The sequence below is a fragment of the Aulonocara stuartgranti genome (assembly GCF_965226115.1).
Source record: "Aulonocara stuartgranti genome assembly, chromosome: 14".
Taxonomy (NCBI): Eukaryota; Metazoa; Chordata; class Actinopteri; order Cichliformes; family Cichlidae; genus Aulonocara; species Aulonocara stuartgranti.
Genome location: NC_138950.1, coordinates 39,496,907 through 39,521,544, shown reverse-complemented (window position 1 = coordinate 39,521,544; position 24,638 = coordinate 39,496,907). Strand labels below are relative to the sequence as shown.

General features: G+C 45.1%; 1 long non-coding RNA gene across 5 annotated transcripts in view; it reads right to left on the bottom strand.

Moving 5' to 3' along the window:
* Nucleotides 1–225: 225 nt before the first annotated feature.
* Nucleotides 226–24,638, bottom strand: part of LOC309688502 — a 127,220-nt gene continuing 102,807 nt past the window's right edge. The window contains exons 1-3 of one of the 5 annotated variants that reach the window (XR_014271093.1): nucleotides 7,893–9,058; nucleotides 7,247–7,301; nucleotides 1,145–2,745 (exon numbers count right to left, since the gene is read on the bottom strand). This is a non-coding gene — a long non-coding RNA (uncharacterized lncRNA). Of the gene's footprint in view, nucleotides 2,746–7,246; nucleotides 7,302–7,892; nucleotides 9,059–24,638 lie in introns of those variants that run through there. The other 4 variants (XR_014271094.1, XR_014271090.1, XR_014271091.1 and 1 more) reach the window with 4 other exon arrangements.

Sequence of the window (24,638 nt, the reverse complement as noted above, 5' to 3'; positions counted from 1 at the left end):
CAGGTTTAACATAGTGTGTGTTTGTTAGATACTCATTCTTTAAATGACTCTGCATGTAAAGAAAGCCACTAAAGTCAATCCTGATGAACTTACCTGATAACTGTGAGCAGAAACTGACATGATTCATTATTATTGGCTGACTCTAGCATTCAGCTCACTGAGAAAAATGTGTAGTTACAAATGTGATGTTTCTTTAAGAAGTGAAAATAAAATGAAGACGACAACTTTGAACGATCCATTAGTGCGTCACTTTATTCAAAGATTATTTCAATGAACACAAAAAAATGTTCCTTTATTCTAAATTGATATTGTTTGATTTTCCCAAAAAATACACTATTATTTGCAGCATCATCTTCCCTGTATGTGTATGTGTGTGAAGCGATAGCTATGATCTGATTTCACCAACCATAGGATGAACTCTGGAGAAGGTACAGGCCCCGTGTACTCTCATACCATCTTCGCACTCACTAATCCTTCTGCAAAAGAAGCTTTATGTGTCCATAATCCGTCTCGTTATCACTGTCCAATATTAAACCAACAGCTATGTGGAAGTAACAAGTCCAGACAGAACTCTCGGGCTGTTCAAAGTACTTCTTGGAAATGTGGTGAATCAGTAAGGATGAGGAGGCAGGATGAGGTAGAATGAACTGTGCTGCATGGACCGGTGAAACGTGAGGATTCTCCTGTGACCTATGTATCAAATTTAATAGTATACTTTTTGAGAATATTGTTACTGTTAGGTTGGAGGTACTAGTACACTGCATATATCACAGTTTTAGCCGTACCACTTAAAGGTACTGTGTTGCATTGTGCTTAAACCGGACTAGACATTTTTTCAAAGTGTATAAAAATTCACCACGTGTGGTGTTGGACTGTTAACCATGTTGACATGTGACCAAAGATACTGGGGTACATTAGCACTGATATCTTAAACACTGCACTGCTCACAAAACACTGCATGCTAGTGTTTGCATGTCAACAATTATACTTTGAAGCAGAAAACTAGAAATCGCCCAACACAGTGAATAAGTTTCATATATGAATAAGAAACACATTAGCTAACACTAGCACATCTGTGTTAGCATTCTTCATTTCCCATAAATGTTAAAATGTTGGTACATTTCGTCAAAGAACAGAAAACAAGGACATTTCATTAAGACTTTATTTACATGTTTACATTACAGAGACATGTGAAGCATTAAAAAGCAGCTCCTACTGTCAGAGATCACACGCATGTCCTGGTCAAACTATAAGCTATAAAAGAAAGATGTCTACACAGCGTGTGGGCAGCTGGTTGTTATATGCATCTCGTGTTCATGAACTGTTCCCCGACATGTCCTGACCTGGTCTAAAAGGCTGCAAGAGAGAGAGAGAGAGAGACAAAGTCATTTAAAAGCTGTTACACAACGAAGCCCGAGCACAGCCTGAAAAACACAACCACAACACTGAAACCAAGAATGTGCTGATTTTCCTCTAAAAGCAACAAAGAAACACTTATTGATATCTGCACACTTTTAATAAATCATGCAAACATTAATGTAGGTCCGGTCAGAAAAAGACTCATGTTTCACAACAATATAAAAATGTCTCATTTAAAGACATATGGACAGAGCTGAAAGAAGACTGACATCGTCCTCGTCAGCTGTCTTTTTTAATTTATTGTTTTTAAGGAGATCCTGTAACACGTCTCTGTAACTCACAGAAACAAAAACAACAGTAGGAGCTTTAATAATAGAGTATAAAAATACTCCCAAAGATGAAATAAAAACACGTTAGACGGCCGAATCTCACGCTTCACACAGAGCTTCTATTAATAAGTGTAAGAGTTGAAAGAATTGACAGTCACGTGAAATGACAGCAGTGAGGTTTTATTTAGACACGTAGGACACATCAGAAGGAAGAGAAAAAACTTCTATATTTATTCAGAAGAAATTGAAGTATCTATATGAACAAACGTGGCGTCCAGATTCACCACAGTCGGTTTGAATTAAACAAATAATTCCACAAACTGAGATAACACAGGAGGGTGAATCGAAGTTTACATCAGAATATAATATAAAACAACTTGTGACAAATAGTCTAAAAATAGCACAACTGGATCATCTGGAAATATCCAAAAACACACGTGTGTGTGGATTAATGGAGCACATTAACCAGTCGGAAAACTGGGTTTGGAGAAAAAATGGTGAATTGAGTCACACGAGACTGCTGGGCAGGTCGTAACAGGCTCTGTACAGTATGTCAAGCTGCAGTGCTGTTCAGTAGCTTGGCTTAAATCTGAGATGCAGCATATTTCAGTATCGTGTCGGTTATAACGAGCGCCGGCTTTGTTAAATGATCTAACAGGAACTTCACACACGATACAAATTCTGCTCTTCACTCCGTTTCCACTAGAAGCACATTGTGAAGGCTAAAACAAAAGCATCACAGCCACCACAGATGAACAGAGCAGCATGAAGCTACAATACCAAGACAGTTCACTGAGACAGGAATTAGATGGAAGTTTATTCATCTCAGACAGCTCCAGTACTGGGACAGAGTTTTAAGCTTTAAATCGCACCCTCTATTTCACATTTAAGGTAATCGGCGCCAAAGAAGGATCGCAGCTCTGAACGTTCTTCATGAACACACGTCAGAGGACGCCTGTTCAGTTTGAACAGAAAGTCGAAGGTGCCTCGTCCAGGTCGGCGCGCACATGTGGATCCTGCAGATCCACATCCACTGCAGATCCTGCAGGATTTTCTGCTTTAAAAGAAAGAATGAAACGATTCAGTGTTTACAGCATGACTGTTCAGTTTATCTTAATCAATAAAATACTTCTGTACTGATACCTGTTAGTGTTTAGAAAATAAAAGCTTTTGCTTTAATAACATTCTGAAAAGATTTTCACATTATCGCTCAACAGGAAGAGTTTTTACGACTTTTATCGACTCCAGCTTCAGAGGAAAGACTGAAATACAGGACAAGTCATTTTTACCGTTATAAACAAAGCTCATAATCACTGTTATGTTGTAATAGGAGGCTGCACTGATTCATAGAAGCAAAAGCCTCAAATTGTGTCACAGACTTGATCTCATCCAGATCCAGCTGATGCATCGCTCTCCCACCACCAAATATGTTTCTGATATTATCTCCCCGACCAATTGAAATAAATATGTTAACAAAAAGAAATGATGAGCACAGCTTTCTGGTTCGTGTGCTTCAGCATGTTTTCCTTCAAACGTACAAAAACCACCAAAAACACACGACGATGATGATGATGCACAGGAGGGTTACACGTTGACTCATCGGGGGATTTCCAGCCTTTCTTTAAATGCAAAGTGACCTGCAGCAGGGCTCTGCTGCCGCTCGTCACTACCTGGCTCTTTATTGGAGGAGCTTTTTAATGCACAGACGTGCGGCTGCGTGTGTGTGTGTGTGACTGTTGACATACTGTGGGCGACTCTCAGATTAATGAGGTTCGTTAGTCTGTAGTCTGGTTAATCTGCTGCTGTAATGCGGCTGTGCGTAAAGCTCCTCTAAACTTGCCTCGTTCACACAGGCTTGCGCACCAACACACCCAGACAAACGACAAGTGATGCTGAAAATGCACCGGTCCATCCCACCAGCGCATTTCAAAGCCGCCCAGATGGCAGACAAAACAGCGTACAGTTTGGCAGTCGGTGCCCAGACCGGGCGAACAGAAATGAGAGAAACAATGAAAGCTCTGGACGTGCCCCAAATTCTAAATCTTTGGCCAAGCTGCAGAGCCGAGGAGAGCCTCAGCAATTCCAGCTACGCGGCGAGAAAATCGGCCCCAGGTGTGCAACAGTTAGAAAAAAACAAAAAAATGCCCTCTGCTGCTCTCAGATGCCGTGGGTAGCGAGCATTGGCCGGCACGAGAGGACCCACGTGGAGCTGCGACGCCATCTTGTTTCACCGACAGACTTGGAAGGGGCAGCGATCCCCTCTGCAGTATGGGGAACACACACACACACATCACATCACAGACGTGTTGACAGATAGTGTAGGAAGCACACTGGTTATTGATGAATGAGCTTCTCCCGCCTGCAGCAGAGAGCGGCTGTGTGTCGAAGGGAGTGGCAGAAAAAAAGCTGCAGATTGGCGAGCGAGGCTGATGCAGAGGGAAACCATCCCCGCTGCCACAAAGAGGCTCATCGCCAGCCGTCTGTCGCCTACGTCGATGCATTTTCACAGCGTGCCGATCGAGCTTTCTCACTTTTACTCTGAAATAAGCTGACTCGATTTTCACGAGAGGGTTTAGGCATAACCAACGGACCGTCCTCACAAACCCACACCAGGTCGGCCTTCAGCAGTCCGTCTTAACGGAAAGTTCGTCCACATTAAACAGGATTACAATCAACTGTTGCCATTCCCGGCTGAATTTTGCAAGTCTGGAGACTAAAACTAGACTAGAGTAAATCCCTGGGATTGTGTGGTGCAGCAGCTTTGCAAGGCACGCGTTATTCCAGACCACCACTCCAGACTCTGCTGTGGAAAAGCAAGCACAGAAACACATTTTCTATAAAGATCCTAACATAATCTGGGTGATGGAGCAGCTTATCGTAGCTGGTACATGCCCAGCAGTCACACTGTAAGTGTCTGTCCTCCATGTCTGGCTCAGCTTTGGGGACACAGTGTACAGACAGTGTGCAGAGGAGCCGAACAATGGACGACGCAAGCCTGCGGCTCCTTTGGAGCTTAGCGGCTAGGCGCTAACTTGCTCCAGGTTAGTGTGCGCTCACTGAGCTGAGCGAATCAAAAGCGATTTGGAGGCAGAGAGAATGTAAAAGAAGAGACGGGGCTCACAGAGGCATTACATAAGACAGCAGGGTTCAAGCTACAGTCCATGTTGGTTCATCAACAACACGATGAAAGGTTCTTCTGATTGGAGGCAAAGCACTGAGAGGGTGAAGCTCAACACATCGGTATATTATACCACATAACTGTCAATGCAAGAAACACAAGTGAAGTGGAAACCGTTACACTGAAGCATTTACTAATGAAAATGAGTTTAGCATTAGGGTCACCACCGTACATCGACCCTGCTAATTACCTTGCTAAAATATGAAACGCACAAATCTAGCACTGAACTTTCTGCATGAAGGGGAGTATCCATGGAGATAACTTATCATCGATACCCTGCTACGCTCCATTAATGCCACAACACGGTGGAGTAGGAGTTCAGGCAGATATCGAAGAATCAGGTAGTCAAAGAGCTGCTGCTGTTCTGCAAATGGGTATCGCGAGAGCGACCTGCAGGGTGGAGTGGATGTGCAGATTTCACCCATTAACCAGCAGCTGGGTGAGAAATGAAGCTCGTGCAACAAAAGCCACCACGTGCCTCTATGACCAAGTCAGCAGGTAGGATCCTCGTTACTATCGATGACAAAGTGTCGCAGCTAGACACCAGAGTCCAATCAGAATCGACTCAGCAGCTGCACCGTTCATTCATGGATCGCGGTCGGTGGTGGTATCATCGTAGTTTAGAAATGCCCCGGCGATGGCTGCTAGCCGCCTGCCAGTGTTTTCACGTTGTCACCTTTGCTTTGCGTTGGCACGCGCGAATAAGCGTTAATGTTGGCGAGGGTTTGCTGAGGTCAAGCACATCATGTACAGAGCTGTCATAGTCACGCTCTCGACATCCCTCTGTGCTGCTCTCAAGTCACGGACGCCGAGCAAGTATCCAGGCCTGCTGCAAAAGGGCTGCAAGACTTATCACTGTGCACAAGACGAGACTGACACCATCGCCACGGCATTAGCACCATCCATCACAAGCTGCTCAGCAACACCTATTGGCTTTAGCAGGAACATGTACTGGTTTTAGCGAGCATTGTTAGCTTCAGTGCTCCACCTGAAGCTGTTTTTAAAAAATTAGTAACTAACAGTAAGTATTAGTCATTATTAGCCATTACAGCTCTGAGTGGGCCCTCTTTTTCAGACCACGTGACACGAAAACTCAAACACAGAATCCTGCGGAGATTCATCAACATGTTACTTTAGCGTAAAGCTTTTCTATGCGGTCCAACATGGTGCTTGTGGTCCATACTGCGAGAATCGAGCCTCAGCTGTAACAAGATGATCGCTTCCTGTCACCCCTCTGCACACCTTTAGCTCAGGCGGCCTCAGCTCTGTCACATGACTTCAATAAAGCGTGCACGATGCTACACTCCCATCAACTGAAGCCCAGATATTTGACCAGCTCTACTTGATTTCATGTGCTGTGAAGAAGCGAGGCGGCAAAGCGGGCAGACGGGAAGAGCGAAAACTCCAGGTAACAACATCATGCCAGGGTGTGAGTCAAGCTGTGAAGTGTGACATGGTTAACGCCTTAGCTCACTGCGCCACGGCCCCCCCCCCCCTTCGGTCGCCATTGTTGGAGGCAGGAAGGTGCGGGAGATAGCGCTGCCTGTGCATCTCTCTCAGCTCCCGAGAGCCTAACCCGTGGACATGAAAGCACAACGTCACAAGTTAGGGTCTCAGGGATGGAGAAAGACGCGTATCCTAAACGAACTCCTCTCCCTCGTTGCACAGCTCTCGGAAATCACTCGTATTCCTGCGCAGGAATAACCTCCGTGTGCTGGACTTGCTTATAAGTCAAATGAGGACTCAGAGCGTCTCCTGCATACAGAGTGAGCTCTGCCTCGCACAGCCTCAGAGGCAATGCATTAGCTGCAAGCTCCACAGCCCCCTATGCATTCGTGAGCATACAACAAGTGCAAGCCTCAGCCAGACACAACACTGGCCAGCCCCCCTCCCTCAACTATCTCTCTCCCCCTCCCCCACCTCGGCTGAACAATACAGCACTTTGAAAAATGCCTCCTGCCATCAGGTACAGAGCCTGCTGCCGTACTGTATGTCCAAAGATCTGCTTCTGTCCTTTAGTAACCATTACTTGCAGGAGATGCAAAAGACAAAAGCCCCGCGTGGATGCATCGGCTTCAGCATTGAAATTTGCGCCAGACCAGCGCAGCATCTCACAGTCCATCTCACACGATGACTTGCATGCTCGTCCGACCGACATGCCTTTTGCCTGGTGCAACAAAAATCGTTTGGCGACCGCTCAGTGCTTACAAGTGCACATCCCTGTTCAGCACAAGCTTCCCAATCCTCCCGAGAGGCTGCGCAGGGAAAAAGACAAGCCTGATGACAAAGCTCTACAGTTCCTTCTTGCTACCATGGTGGTCTAAAGCGTAGGAAACAGATGGGGAGCGGAGAGGAAGAGAATTTGTTGGTATCGACTCACCCTCCCCTTTGGATCCAGGATGCCCCAATCGCTCGCTGCTCTCCGAGCTCACTGCCTGCTCAGGGAGGGGAAGAAAGAGGAGACAGAGAGAAAGAAAGCTCAGATTTAAACTTACAGCACGCCAGCAAGGCTCCGCTAACGCTCAGAAAAAGAGATTTCCTTTCATTTTATTTGAAGAAAAAATGATGAGAGCGGTACAAAGCCGAGGCCGGTCAGTCCTGCTGGAGCTCAGGCGGAATAAATAGCGAGCGGCACGGAGACGAGAAAGATGAGGATGGGTGGTAGGACTGAGCCGGAATGAACCATGTGCACATTCCCTCTCCCTCTATCACTTTGCTCTTGCTGCTCTCTCTCTCACACACACACACACGCACGCAGTCCGGTCAGGACAGTCGCTGAGACCGTTTCCAGGAAAACAAAGCACTGCAAGGATGCACTAGTTAAGGTTAGGTAAGACAGGTAGGCGAGAGGCAGCGAGAGAAGGAGGTAAAAGAAGAGAGCTGAGCCTCAGAATCAGCGCTCACAGCCAGTGAAGCATGCCAGCTTCTGCCTCACCGACGTGAGGAGGGGCGAGAAAGGGGCGGGGGGTGTGCGCACACACACACACACACACACACACACACACACACACACAGCCTCTACTTACTTTGTGTCCAAACCTGCAGGTCTCGGGCGCAGGTTGGTGACAAAGGGGGAGGACGTGCACGCACACCCAAGTTAAAGGACAAAAACCAATGTGCCTGCTGATCTCTTGTCTCGCTCCGCTTTCTCTTTCCAATCACATGCAGAGGTGGAAAGGAGGGAAGACAGGAGAAAAAGAAAAAGCATACCTCCCTCTCCCTTCTCTTCCTTCCCAGAGAGTCTCCCTCAGTCTTTTTCTTTCTCCTGCCCGTGCTGATCGAAGGAGAACGAGAAGAGAGGGAGAGATCATCCATTAATTTGCCTCACAGCTGTAATCGCTTACAGCCAGAGGCCCACTTTTCCTCTGTATCAGACAGGGTGGGGGGTGGGGGGGTTAGGGGCAGGAGAAAGTCGTCCTTTTCTCCTTTTTTTCTCCCACCTCGCTGTTGTCCATTTTCCAAACAGAAAACAAATCCACTCTTTTGCTGGCATGCAAAGAAAAACCAACAAAAATCCACTTTTCCAGTCTTTCTGTCTGCTGTCTTATTCTGCGCCTCACACCAGCCGACCTCTTTCACACTATCCTCTCAGAGAGAGAGAGAGGGGCCATAGAAACATTGCTACATGATGTGCTTTGGCTTATACAGGCTACATTTAATCTCCACTGGCTCCCCCAGGCTTTGGTATGGAGAGAGAGGGAGAGAGAGTGAGAGGGAGGGAGGGAGGGAGGGAGAAAAAGAGGAGAGATGATGGGGGGAGGGACAGATGGAGCGAAACGAAGGAGAGCAGCGACCTACAACTGGCTGCAGGCTCAAATCAGCGACGGGCCCGAAGAGGCTGGGAAGGAGAGAGGAAAAAAAGGAAGAAAAGAAAAATCCCCGAGACCACACTGCCCTCTTGCTTTCCTTCTGCGAGCGATCGACCGCCTGCGTCTGCAGCCCGGCTAATCTCCCGTCACGTCGTGCTGCTTCTCAATGCAGCTGCAGTAGAAAACCGAGCATCTGGATCTGCAGCACGATCCACCTCTGTAAGCCAGCCGTTGTGAAAAATAATCATGCTACATATTTTACAGTCTCCCCGTTGACACGTTCGCGTACGTGTGCACGCGCAACACACACACACACAATGCAGCAATCCTCATTTATCACCTGCTTTGTGTCCAGATAGAGCCAGTCTTCTGTCAGGTGCTAATATTAGCCTGCTTTGATGGTGAGAGCCTGCAGCAGGCAGACAAAGGCGCACACGCATGCACGCTGAGGCGTGTAGGCTCAAACACAAGTATGGTTAAACTTCACACGCGTGTGGATAAATGTGCAAAAGCCAAAATAATAAACCACCTGGCTAATGAAACTTTGCATCCAGCTCAGGTGCCACCGATTTACCCATCCCATTCCGCTCTCTCCAAGTATTTATTATCTGCTGGTAACGGCCAGGAATCTGCACCCGGCCAGCCAAGCGGTACGTCAAGAGAGACCCAGATCTGTCAGGCTGTAGCCCACGCGCACGACAACAAAGCAGCAGGACTGCAAACAAACCTGCAGCAGGTCTGCAGAGCCAGAAACAAACACGGCCGCTGGGTGGGGCGACGACGGGCATGACGCGCTCCCGACCGGAGAACTTGACTGACACCTGTCACATCGGACCATCGCAGCTGAGGTCGGGAGGTCGTTGCTATGGCAACGGGATGGCGAAAAGAAAGGTTCAGGAAGAGGACGTCTGACCTGTGCTGACTGGATTTCTGTGAAAATCATCAATGTTCAACTGGAAACAGTGCATAAACATTTTGCAGTAATTAGCACCGTCAGGAGATTTTTCTGTGTGATGTCAGTAACCTGATGGCGTGCTGGCCCGGAGCAAAGCTGGCCGAGAGTCGTTCTGCAGCAAAGGCAGATGCAAACATTAAACGTTGTGTGAAATGTTGCTAAACTACTCACCAACACAGTAAAGATGTGAGATAACTTTACGCACAGGAAAATGCTGAAAACCAATAATGAACGTGCTCATGAGGAGCACTCAGCAGTGAACACAGCTCACTCAGAAACCATCCACAAATGCAAGTTTGAAATCTCTCATGCATAGAAAACACATAAATAAATATGATTCAGAAATGGAAGCACTTTATTTACTGGAAAACTCCCTGTGGTCTCACTAATTACAACATCTTTGGAAATTACAGATGCTGCATTCTGTGGCCTGAGAGCCAGTGATGCTCAATGACGTACACAATCTGTGGAGCGATACATCTGCAGCGTTTCTTTGTCACTGAAGGTCTTGCTCATTTCAGCAAGACAGTGCCAAAGCACACTCTGTACGCAAATTTAGCCTTGAAATTACTAAAGGAACCACAATCAATCTTGTTTTCATTTCACAGAGCATACAAGCTTTTGTAGAAACTGAGTTTTCGTGATTTTAATCTTGATTTTATTTTTTATTTTTACCAAACCTGATAACAAATAAAGGCTTGACTACAACAGGTCAACTAAAAAGGTGCACATATACTCTTGACTTCTTAAATGTATTTTTAAAAGTGTCAAATTCTGCAAAAAAAGATGGAAAACGTAACTAAAACTTTCTCCTGGGACTGCCCACAGATGTATGCACACATGGTCAATGTAAAAGCACACATGCATTTGTACAAATGAAATTATTGCAGTCTTCTAACCTGAGGTGGATCCTTCACAGGGTTAACCAACAGGGGGCAGCCTTATGCTCCTCTGCTGTAAACATATGCACTTGTAGACGAGTGCCAGGCCTCAGTATATAACATATGAAGGCCAGTGCGCTCATGTTACTGCTGCTGAAGAGGGAGTGTTGGACGCTGTAAATCCAGCAGGTTCCCTGCTGCCAGCAGCAAAGCAGAAGAGGCAAAACGTCAGGGTTAGAAGACAGCCGCAGAGGGAAGAGCTGCTCGGTTTGCATTCAGGATTAGAGTTCAAATATTGCTGTTTTGATTTCTTTGCAGATCCACTCCAAGGCTGGAGAAGCCAGCCCAGAACCATGAAAATGTCTGTTTTGCTGTGCAGTAATCATTTCAATCAGTTTATTTCCTGTTCCTCCCTGACTGTCACAATATTTCACATGTCACACAGAATGACAGCAGCAGTCTGCATCTGCCGATTGGAAATATTGTGACAATAATTGTCGAGGCTGACAGCAGATGTTACTGATGGCGAGCGGACTGGGACGCTACAGTGGCGGGCTCCCGTTTGAATCCCGTGCTTTTCTCCCCTTCGTATCCATCACCGCACAAACAGCAAGACCGAAACAGCCGGCCTCCTTCCACGCAGTCATCAGCACTAATGAGGTTATCGCCGTTGCCTCGGAACGGAAACCCGGTGACGCTTCGGTGCACGTCAGTCCTATCGGCCACGCAACAATGCAGCGTTTCTGATCTCACAGGCCAACGCTGCTGCCTTCACATCAAACATAGAGTACAGATCTCCGCTGCCAGCTGGCACACAAACAGAGCTGGAGTCGGAAGTACGCAAAAAATTACAGGAAGAGACATTCACACTTCGGCTGTGGACATCCGATACACTGCAGCACAAGCAAAACATGTCAGAAAATTACTGTCAACAATTTTGGGAATAAATGAAGAAAATGTTTCTCAGTTTTTGGATAGTTGGCGAGACAAAATAAGAAGTTTATTGAACCCAAAAGAAACATCAATGAAACCAGAAAGAGGCATTTCAAAATATTTTCCACAAAGGTCCAGATTTAATGCTTCACAATATTAAAATGCAAACGGGTATCTGACCCCGAACAGGCCACAGACCAACTCATGATGTGCAATCACACACACACACACGCGCGCACTAACAGGCCAAAAAGTGTCGGGAAATGTTATTGACCACGTTGAGTGTGCGGTATCTCGATTTAGCACGCCGTTAAATAATAACAGTGGACTATATTGATCCAGCTGTGCAGAGTGCCGTGCATACCTCAGGGAAAGCTAGGAGGTTGTACAGTTATCTCCTGGGGTGTAATTCTCAACTATACAACCTACTACCTCAACCTGGGAGCAAGCAGACCTGGCCAACAGGGCTCAATGGCGTGAAGCAGGAAAAGGAAGCTGCTCACGGGCTCAAAGAGTCGTATCTTATTGGTTCGTGACATCACTCCATCCCATCTGTCTTGGCAGTGCAACTCTGTATCTTAGATACGGTCTCTATATACAAAGCAGATAAACATGCCTTACTCCACAGCTTCTCCAAACCCCTGACTTCTCATTGACCCTCACACACACACACAGACACACACACACACACACACCTCTGCCCAAATGCTGACCAGATTTTTAAAGTCGCCTTGGAGTCAGAAATGTTGCACTTCTCGCTGCGTTTGGCCCTTCGAGCTTTCCTACGCAGAGAGAGGAACGTGCACACCTGACACTACAGTATATACACAACAGTGACATCAATGTCACAGCTGCTAAACGTCTCCAACATGAGACCTGAATCCATCAGTGCACACACACACACACACAAACACACACACACACACACACACACACACGCGCACACACACACACAAACACACACACACACAAACACACACGCACACAAACACACACACACGCGCACACACACACACACACACACACACGCGCACACACACACACAAACACACACACACACAAACACACACGCACACAAACACACACACACGCGCACACACACACACACACACACACACACAAGCGCGCACACACAAACACAAACACACACAAACACACACAAGCGCGCGCACACACACAGACACACACACACACACAAACACACACAAAACGGCCAAAACTGACCAACAAACCCATAATCTGACTGGTCACATCTGCAGATTTTACTGTATGGAACTACAGAAAAATATTTCCACATTTCTTCAAATTACTAATGTATATTTCTGTAAAACCAGGTGCAGAGAAACAGCCTGTTATTTAAAGGGTTTCTTGTGAGCTAATTTGGAATTTTTATGGTTAAAAACATCAAATAAAAATCAGTTCTTGAAGCAGTATTTTACATTTTTCTGGAGGGGGGGATAAGAAATTAAAAATGCTTCCTGCTGCTCTTTTTTAACTGTCAGCATATGAGAAGTAATGGCCATTTGTGAGAAAACAAGCATCACCGACTGTCATCTGTATGCATTCTCTAATTGGGCCAGCGTCTTCTTCATTAACACCAGGAAGGCCACACCGCAGCTAATTGACTGCTGACTGAAGAAACCTGCTGAGTTTTCTGCAAGCTAACATTTGAAATGCACACAAGCTGTAATTACATTTTTGCTTTTAATTGACTCCTTGTTGGCTTACTGTTAACCTCTCAAAGTCCCATTTCTTCTTCTACAAAGAAACCATTTCAGCTCGGAGGACGTGTGAGGAGTTTTGTTGCACAGTTAAACGGCGATTCGATGTATTTAGAGTAAGAAGTCAGAGTTCAACCCCGGGACTGTGCCTGTGACACAAACAGTTAAAGCTTTTGGGAGCCCGTGCACAGCCCCCGCCGTTTGCCGCTGATCCTGCTTGGGGTGGTTGGAGCTGCACAGACGCAGACCTGTAGATACAAGCTTGTGGTGTCACTTAACACAAGTTCGGATCTACGGGTTTGGGGCTGCGAGCAGATGACTTCAGGAATCCATCAGCGTGGCGACACGGAACAAATGAGCAGCTTTAATTATGGAAATCTTTTAGATTTATGGCAAACGTATTTGTCTGCGTGTGTGCAACAAGTCCGACTGTTTCCCCGAGCAGCAGGAATCAGCTCGAAAGGCAGCAAAGAAGAGAAAAGCTCGATTCCACCAATTAACACGACTCATAGCTCCAAGTGTGATACTCTCTGAGCCCAATATTCAGCTTCAGCCTGGAAAAATGATTCATGAGTGAGCAAAGTTTAGCCTTTAACAGAAAACATTTAATCGCTGTGTTTAATGCAAAAAAAAATAATAAATCCACATAGAAAAAAAAAAGAACTGAAATAATAATTATAAATAATTTTCCCACAAAAACAATCATAAAACCTTTATTTATGCCTCAGCACACACTGGAGTCACTCACTGTAGGCCCACAATGCACTGCATCACAGCCAGATACTTGAACCTCATATTATGCGCCTGCAGTAGTTACGCCGGCTCCTCTGTCCCACTCTGACAAAGTCGTTTCACTGAGCGATGGCTGGAAAAATTCACGCATGTGGCTGCTAACAGAAAATGTTCTAAACAGCAGGAAAATGCTCTCTTCAAAAAATCAGTCAATGCCAGCTTGAATTTCTGGATTATGCTGAGTTCAAACTAATACAATTAAAGACAAAAGTTCTTAAGAAATGCTATTAAAGAGGTTTTAATAACTGAATACAGAATTGCGGCACAGATATTTATTATTTGACATTTGCTGGAATTACAAAAACTATAACGACAAAATATTTACAATTTTGATTTCTGGGAAAGAAATTTTTTTTACAGCTTTTAATTTTGCAAATGTTTTCCAGCAAATTCACAGTATAAAAATGTGATTGCAGGTAAAACCCAGCGATGCACTTTAAGATGACGCGGAGCCCACATTTGAACACATTCTTGTCTAATGTTGTCGTTCTGCAGCACAAACACCAACAGAAGAAAACAGAATGAGTTTTAACTTTCAGACATTTAAACTTCCTTCTCCTTCTTTTCCCTCGGCCTGAATTTAAATGTGATGTCTGACTTTGAAGCTGTTGCCAAGTTGCTTAAAGTATGTCAGTGGGTCTCTGCCAGTGAGCTGAAAGACACCTTGAGATTGGCCGAACAAAGAGGTCGGCGGGGGCCGCAGCACCCTGCCAGCCCGCGCTGCCGCACCAGCGTGCGTGTGCGTGCGTGCCAGAGACAAACTAAAACAAGCAAAAGGCCACCACCTGCATTGTTCGGCAATGAACAACAGCAGTGGCAGCCAAACCCAGCGGTGCTATACGCCCAGTCTACCCAGCAACAGAGGTGGTGTGTGTGTAAGAAAGGAAAGGGGGCAGGGGGGTCAACAGAGGTGAAGGAGTGAGAGGTGAGGAAGTGGCATGTCGTTAGCACTTTGTAATATCATGCAGCGTAAACAGATATTCCTCGCGGGCCAACAGGTAGCATCAGGCCCGTTTCACCACAGCAAACAGCAAACGGTAAACACGACAGGAAAAATCTGCAACCACACTGCTCAACATTACCAGCCTGAAAGCAAAGAAAGGGAAAAAAAGGTCCGAGGACACTGGTAGCACGATGACTTACCGATTTGCCTTTACGTTTAGTTTCCAAATGTTTCTTTTCTCTACTCTGCAGGGCCTACGGTGCTTTGGCAGAAGGTACGGGCAATCATTTCCACTGTGGCCCATCGAAAAGAAGAACAAAAAAAGGCTCAAACATGCAACTACAGTAGCACGAGCACCCTGAAAGGCAGCTCGAGAAGAGGGTAAAGAAAGAGTGAGACAAAAGAAAAAAGGCAAAGGGAAGAGAAACTAGTGAAGGGGGAGAGAAGGAGGGAGAAGGAGAAAAGTGAGCGATAAGAGAGAAAACCCAGTTTTTCTTTTTGGTGTTTTTACAATTTTGCTTTAGCACGCGGCAGCAATAAGAACTATACGCAAGCGAGAAGCCTGTTAATTCTACAAACTGCCTCCCTGCACTACGAGCAAATGACAAGCAGCATCTGTTTGTAACACGGCCAAGATCCCAGCCCTACGAAGAAGAAATTAAAGTGAAAAAAAGGTTTGATTTTCCTCTTTTTCAGTCTTTATCTGCAAAACTCTCCTCCTCTCTTTGACTCCCTCCCTCGCTCAGCTGAATAAGGCAAAACAGAAAAGAGAAAGGGGAGTGTGGAAAAGCAGCGAAAGGAAAATGCAGCCATGAAGCCGTCCTCCTGTCACCCCTGAACCTCTCCCCCTCTCCTTTTTTCCCCCTCCTCTTCCTTGCACACTCCTTCCTCCTCTTCTCCTTCCTCTGCATTTAAAAAGCAGGGAGGACAGGAGAGTCCAGGTACAGCTACTACTCACTCAGTCCTTCTCTTCCCAAAATGCCCTACTACTCCGACACACACACACACACACACACACACACACACACACACACACACACACACACACACACACACACACACACACACACGTATCCTCGTCTCCCAGAGCGTCACACACAGCCAGAAGCAGACTAACTTGCATGCACGTACACACTCGTGCGTGCACTAACGAGTGCATATACAGAAACACACACATGCACGCACACATTTCTTGGAAAGCTTCCCCGCACCAAAAACAAATACCAATCTTTAGTTAGCCTCAGCTGCGAACAGAAAAGAAGGAGTCATTTCGGGACTTGGCTCTGGTTTACCGAGGCACAGATACAGACCATTTCTCCATATGCCTGCCTTTCACAGCTCGGGAGCAGCTCCAGATTTCACTGTATCATAATACTGCAAAAAATGTCCTCTGTCACTGATATCTTTTGATAACATGCAGCTCCAGTAATAAGACCGTGAGAGTGGCCGGCACTGGGCGAACACCGGGAACAGGGGCTTGTTTGGCACGGTTTTAGTCTCAGAGCGATCAGGTGCAGAGGTGCAGCTCTGTAAATGCTGGTGACAGCACATACACTCTGGTCCATCATAGGACATGAGTGGTTAGCAGTTGAATCGATACGGCACTCAGATAGTTTTGAAATACGCACTCCCAACTGACAGAGGGCTGCAAGTTTGGGCTTTTTCACACAAATTAAATTCAGGTAGAAGATGCAGATATCTTCAAGAATTAAACTGCAGCAGTATCAGCTCCTTGAGACCCGCTGAAAGCTTACTCTGTCCCTGGTACTCTTTGGTGTTACAGACTGGCTGTTTTGGCAAACAGCCGTGTGCTGCATGCTGACATCACATCACAGGAATTCTGGGTATTCAAGTGTAAGAAATAGATTGTCCGAAAATAACGCATGTGTGGATCCGATTACACAGTTTGTGGGCAGAGGCTCAAGCACTCGACTACGCCAAACCTTTACCAATCCGCAGCCATATTTGATTTTATCGTAGATTTCACCCTGAAATAAGTTTGGTCTATTTTAGCGTTATTCTGTGTTGTGCCTTCAATTGATGGGGTTTTTTTTCACTTGTCATTCTGCAAACAGCGCTAGTTTGTGCCACAAGGGGTCAACATTTAGTCATCTCGCACTAGTTTTTCTGAAACTAGGAATTACTTCCTGTCTTTAGAAAAAACAAAGACATTTTATTTATAAGAGTCTGTCGTTTCAAGTTCCTTTATATTGTAAAAGCCTAAAGTAATAGAGAGAAAACCCCAACAATCAAACTACCCCGTTTGAGCAAGCACTTGGTGACAGTGGGAAGGAAAAACTCTCTTTTAAAGGGAAGAGGTCACCTGGTATTCCCTCCCAGGAAGTCTCCCATCCACGTACTAACCTGCCATACACGGCTAAGCTTCCAACATTAGACAGGACTGAGAAACACTGAAAAAAGGTGGCCACACCGTAGCAAAGTGTTGTCCCACTTTTTCAAACAGATTACTGCTTAAAATGTGACCATATGAAGTCCACATGAGGACCACGAAGACTGAAGGTAAAATTGTAGCTGTTTTTTATCAACTCTGTGTACCAACCAGCTTCCTGTTAAGGTACCTGGCACTCAGATGTTAGCAGCAAATCCAGCAAGTCACGGACGTTTAAAGTCGAAGCCATTGCAAATCAGCACATTGCCCAGTAACCTCTCCATAGTTTATCCCCGGTCAGTTACATGCCAAGAGCACCCCATAAGCCTTAGTCTGGTTACAACCAATCAAAGTCCCTACAGACTTTACAAATTCTCCCACGGCCTGTTCAGTTACTCTTTACAGGTTATTCAGTGTTGTCTGCTTCACATGTGAGTGCTGTGTCACAGGTGTGCACTCTATAATTCTGCTCTGTCTTTATGGACATTTTCAACAAAATCTTCCATGAGCTTATACATGTAGTCAAACCTACACTTACATTTGTAGTTGAATTTTTGGGAAATCATTAAACTGGTGAAGCTTGTAGCCATTGATACTTTAAAAAAGAAGAACATCTACACTAGATTATATGCATTAATACTTTCTGGCAGTCCACAACTGATTTAAAGTTATGCTGGAGGAAAAAAAATCTAATTTCCACAGAAAGAGACTGCCTCAGTGAACACAATGTGCCTGTATTAGCATGGCTAATTTTCAAGCACAACTTTAATCATTTTAACTTTCAGTTCTGACCAGACAATGAACGGTGGAAGATAAAATGTTCCTAGCTTATGTTTTACCTGATACCTCAGTAAGTTCGTTACACAGAAGGAAACACTGTGAAGCTTTAAAATAAGCAGAGTTGACACTGTGGATATTCACTAACACGTGTTCCCATGGTCAGCTGCAATGGTTTCGTTGGGGAAGGTGTGACCCAGCAGCTGCTTTTTTACCTCTTTAAAATGTAGCTAAATCTTCATACGGGGCTGCTAAATTTCCTAAACAGTTTCCCAACGTACCCATTTCGGACCAGCGTTAAAGTCCAGCCCAGACAGGACAACAAACAAGCCAAGAACACGAGGAGTGAACCAGCTTGTTGTGCACTTCTGCCCTCTGAGTGAGCCTCGACCGATTTCTCAGTGGCCTCGACCTACCAACTTCAGTCCAATCTCTAGCATACAGATAACTAGCATGAAGTTTCCTTCAGGGAACAAAAACAAATATACCCTTTAACTCAAAGTAGATCTGCAATAATCTTGCTATAATGAAATTTGACTGTGTCGAGTTCATAAGATGTGTTTGCTGCAGTCCTGGTAATCCTTTCAAATTGCTTCATGCAGAAATAAAAGTTGTACGGTGCCATTTCATAGATCGTGGATTATGGGCTCTGCCTGAAACGCACCTGATGAACCCAGGCCCGAGTCTCAGTGCCCTGGACGGCTGACTGTAGCAGCTCTGCGCACACTTCAAGGTGAAGCGTTTTCACTTACACAGCTGCTAATAGCTTCGATTCCATGCAAATTAGGATTCTGTAAGTACGCCGTTTTACATCTTTGTTCAACTTTACTGGCGCTTTCCTTCATGCAACACGAGCGGAGAATATCGCCTTTTCCAAAATTCTGCGTCTGTACCCCTTCCATCTTCTCTCCTCTCTTCTCCCTTCGTCTGATATTCTGCTCACGCACAACTGCGGCAGCCCTCCTCCAATCGCTGGCATTAATCCACACCTCAGACCCCCCAGACACACTGTCTGCTCTCCCACAATGCACCTCAGCTCCAAAACTTTCCCAGACACATTTGGCCTTCTCTCTATCACTTACCTCTCCCTCCCTCTTCAACCCCTTTTCTTTCATTCGGTCTCCCCGTGGCTCTTCATCGTCCAGTTTCATTCGCTCTGCCTCTTTCTTTCTCAAACTCTCTAAATTTCCCCTTTCTTTCCATCTATTCAGCCGCAGCCTGTCTGACAAAAGTATCTCCTAATCTTCCCCAGAGTCCGTTTGACATGAAATGGCGGCACCGCAACGGTCCGACACTGGCCGTCCTCACACTCGAGTAGAACTCGTCCACCTCGCTTGGTTTTTCAAGTTTTAGATTTCACATTTGAAAAGCATTTTAATGTGACGGACGTTGAGCAGACTGACGGAAAAATGCCAGGTCCCATTTCAATGAGTTAGACCAAGACAAAATGAAGACAACAGCAACGAGTTTGTCAGAATCTATGAAAGGTTTACGGTTATGACCACTTCTATGATTCCCCATAAAGAGAAAAAATTTGGCACAAGTTCTACCAAAAACAGATCCAACATAAAGGACACATCAACAACCAGAACACGATGGAGCCAAAACATCTCTCCAAACTAAACACAGAGGAATCCCTTTCTGAAATAAGCGGAGTTCATGCGACTCTCTCAGAACAACATTTTTCATAGTTTTGATTTTCTGGCATTTTTTCAGTTAGTTTCCTCTTTCTGCTCTTCAAACCGACCAATCCCACCTGCCGGATCACCTGGAAGTCTGCTCACCTGCTTCCACTCTGCAACTCAACCCTGTGGTATAACCCAGGATGTCTTCATGCCTTTGCTCCTTTTATTAAACCTTTGCTTGTACTTTGAATTCGGTCCTTTTTGCGTTTTATAAATTAAGCTCGTGTGTTGCTTTTTACAGCCTGCCTTTTGTGTTGCTCTCTTGGGACCGATGAATGGAATTCCTATAAACTGACAATGGACTACAATGTTATTCACCAATGTGCTGAATGCCCCATTTTACATTTGTTTAGTGGCGGACTTGTGTTGGTGAAGAGAGGACGAATGTACAGGGATTTATTGGAAAGCCAGAAATCAGACATAGCAAAAATGCAGCTTTATGATAAAGATACAGAAACATTTATTTAAGAGATGTGAGTCAAAGCGTCTCCCGAGGGCCACCAGGAATGAACTAATCAACTGTTTTCCAAATCCTTAGTGGGATGCCAAGCTCCTTAACGCTCTTGCACTGCACGGTCACTAATTTACTAATTACTCACTCATTTTTTCTTTGGCACTCAGTAAAGAAAGACCCCTCTGCATTACTCAGCATCTGTTGGCTTGGCCTGGTGATCTCCCCTCTGATGGTGTTTACTTCATACGGTTTTAACGTTTGTGTGATCTCGTTTGGCTCCAGTCTTGGGAATCTCGTTTCTTGCACTGGGAAGAAAAAGCTAAGAGGATTGAAACTGAAGCTGCAGGCAGACATGATGGGAAGTGTAGATAGAAACTGGAATGAGTCAGTCCTCCTGAGAGACAGAGATTCATCCAAGACGCGACTAATAATGAATGAAGTGGATTTTATTGTGATGAGATTAGGACGGGGCATTCTGACCTCACCTTCACCCAACATGGCCATAAAATATTTAAACAACAAATGATGGATAATGCAAAATGTTACATTTCTGGCATCTGGTTTCATAAAGTCGTATAACTGAATTTGCACTCAAAGATTAAGACTGTCATCTTTTATTAAAAAAAGGACGTCTTGGTTTTCCTGGAAGAAGATGAGAAAAAAAGCTTGCTCTGGCTATCTGCCCAATCTGTCTTTGGCCCAGAAATTGCCAACCAGAGCATCTCTATCAACAATACAGCTGCGTGAGTGTTAAATGATATAGTCTGCTCTGGGGTGACGAGGAAAAATGAGTTTTTAAGAGGAAGAAAAATCTCTCCTGCACACAGAAAGGTATTCACAAAAGCACGATTCGGTACCGCACTTTGCACTAAGATATAATGTAATGCAAACAAGCCGGATCATATGTGTCGTGTTCGAGGTGGATGATGACTTGAGGACATCTGTGTCTATGCAGCTTTTGTATATCAGCAAACAAATTCATGGGTCTAACCCTCCCGCACAGGCTTTGTTTGCCTTTCTTGCCGTCCTTTTGTTTCCTTCATCGTACCAAACGCTCCCTCGTTCTCTCCTCCTCCTCCACCCGCCCCCTTCCGCACAATCATTTCCCCCTCTCTCCATCGCTCTGCCTGCCCTGCAAACATACTCCACCCCCCTCTCTTCTGTTTGTGTCCTCATCTGACCCTTCTGGGCCTGGATCCCTGCCAGTGCCCATTCGGATCGGGCACAGCTGGTGCTGCCGCTGAAAGCTGAGCGCCGTTACCGCCACTGTGTATTGTCTGACAGACATCTTCATAATGCTTATAGCCCTGCTTCGCTCATTTTCACGGTCTCAGAGCATTCGTTGTACATATTTCTGTGTTACATTCCACATAATGATCCCATCCTTTCGAGGGTGAGCTATCTAATTGGATCTGCTATTCCTGAGGAAATGTGACGAATTAAAAAAGAAAATGAAAACACAGTGAGAGTGAAATAAACACAAATGTGTCTGCCATTGCAAAAAAGGACAATACAAAGACAAGATGAGGAGAAGGGGCATTCGCACTCCTCTCGCTTCAATCGGTTGTCATGGGTCGGTAAAGACCAGGAAGTTGAGGGCGTGCGCCTGCGGCTGATTGGACGGCTCGCTTGGTGCCGATAAGCTCAGTGAAAGCAAATGACTAAAATCAATGTGTGCTGTGCGGACGAAACCGCAAACAAGCTCAGACAACACACGCCTGAAGCACAGTAACAACAAGTAAATGCTCATGTTAGGATCAAATGCAACAGAAGGGTGCCCGTGCACAGGTGATGAAGATACGGTGATAATATGAGATTGTTCAGGCTTCTCAAAGGAAGTGCTATTTATTATGCTCCGGGGTCCATCCATGCCCATCAGCTAGCATCTGCAGCTCGAGCCTGTCAGAGAAACATACTAGACGTATGTTTGAAATGACAATTCAGTTTGCCAACCAAAGGAGCTGTGTGGTTCAGCAGGTTTGAGTTTTCCTCAAGTCCCTGAGCTCACTGAGATCACGGCTTTCATAAACTGGATCCGACCGCCTTCACAGCCACAGAGAAGATAAAACACTATTAAGGTGACGCTTGAAGCCAGATAACAGGAACTGTTCTACGACTTGATGACACTTCATCACAAATCACTGAGAATTCTCAATCCTGATTGGCTCATGAAAATTAGATCGTGGTTTAGACAAAAAGCAGAAACTAACCAGTAGGGCTGGGCCATGTCATACTGTTCACAGTAATACAATGTTGGGCACTGATAAGAAAATGAAATATCACGATAGAATATGGGTAAAACGCTCATGCGCAGTGCCTCTGTTTTCATACGCACATGGCGGTGACGGAGAACGAGAAGGGCGACAGCGGATCGTTGAATGAGACGGATGAACCAGAAAAGGTTTGTAAAAATGCGAAAACCTCAGTGATGTGGAACTGGTTTGGCTTTTGTCTGTCAGATACACAACAAAACACATTTTTTTTGTAGAACATGCAAGCGGGCCGTCATTATTGGCGTGTTTTCCGTACTATAAGGCACTCTTAAAATCCTTTAATTTTCTCAAAAATCGACAGAGCCCCTTATAATCCGGTGTGCCTTATGTATGAATTCTGGTTGTGTTTACTGACCTCAAACCGATTTTATGTAGACGGCGCTCAAAAATCTGTCTGTACGACTTTGCTAAGCTACGAACCCGCACCGCTCGATTGATTGTCGGAGCATTACGGCTATCGTAGGCAGGAGCCTCGCGGAGTGATACGTACTGTGCTTCAACATAATATTACCATATTGTGTCTATATAAGGAGCCCAAAATGTCCTTCAACATGTCCTTCAACGCACATATTAAACACATATGTAAGACTGCGTTCTTCCATTTGCGCAACATCTCTAAAGTTAGAAATATCCTGTCTCAGAGTGACGCTGAAAAACTAGTTCATGCATTTATTACTTCCAGGCTGGACGACTGTAATTCATTATTATCAGGAAGTCCTAAAAACTCCCTGAAAAGCCTTCAGCTGATCCAAAATGCTGCAGCAAGAGTCCTGAGAGGGACTAGAAAGAGAGAGCAGATTTCTCCTGTTTTGGCTTCCCTTCATTGGCTTCCTGTTGAATCCAGAATTCAAAATCCTGCTCCTCACATGCAAGGTCTTAAATAATCAGGCCCCATCTTATCTTAATGACCTTGTAGTACCATATCACCCTATTAGAGCACTTCGCTCTCGCTCTGCAGGCCTACTTGTTGTTCCTAGAGTATTTAAAAGTAGAATGGGAGGCAGAGCCTTCAGTTTTCAGGCCCCTCTTCTGTGGAACCAGCTTCCAGTTTGGATTCAGGAGACAGACACTATCTCTACTTTTAAGATTAGGCTTCAAACTTTCCTTTTTGCTAAAGCATATAGTTAGGGCTGGACCAGGTGACCCTGAATCCTCCCTTAGTTATGCTGCAATAATCGTAGGCTGCCGGGGATTCCCATGATGCATTGAGTTTTTCCTTTCCAGTCACCTTTCTCACTCACTATGTATTAACAGACCTCTCTGCATTGAATCATATCTGTTATTAATCTCTGTCTCTCTTCCACAGCATGTCTTTATCCTGTCTTCCTTCTCTCACCCCAACCAATCACAGCAGATGGCCCCGCCCCTCCCTGAGCCTGGTTCTGCCGGAGGTTTCTTCCTGTTAAAAGGGAGTTTTTCCTTCCCACTGTCGCCAAAGTGCTTGCTCATAGGGGGTCATATGATTGTTGGGTTTTTCTCTGTATCTATTATTGTACGATTTACTGTACAATATAAAGCACCTTGAGGCGACTGCTGTTGTGATTTGGCGCTGTATAAATAAAATTGAATTGAATTGAATTCAAAATGGCTCCTGTTAAGAGACATGCTCGCAGTCACGCAGTAGAACATGGGAATAGAGCAGCTGTGAGAGATTTCAGCATTAATGAATCAACGGTGCAGAAGTGGAGGAAGCAAGAAGAATGAGTTGAGAAAAGTTTGACTTATCTGACTGTTTGGTTTCGCTTCATGCACCTTATTATCCGAAAAATACATATTTGACTTATTTGGCACACTCCAGTTTCATGTCGCAAAGCAGCTCTTTTTAACTTGTGTGGATATTATACATGGTTATGCTCAGGATATGTCAGCCCATTTGCACTGGAAATGCCTTTTGGTTAAACTGTCAGCAAAGAACATTTGCACTGTAAATTTTTATATAGCTTTAATGCCATAAAAACAGCTGCTTGTTTAAGTGAAAATACATTGATGGGGTTTTGCACTAATAAAGTTGTGGAGTTGTAAAGTATTTTGTTTTTGTCTCGTGTCAGTTATATCGTTAGCGCAAATTTTCAAATATATATTGGGATAAAGCGTTTTGGCCGTATTGCCCTGCCCCACTAACCAGAGCTTTAAGCTCCGGTTACAACTGTTTTAAATCTG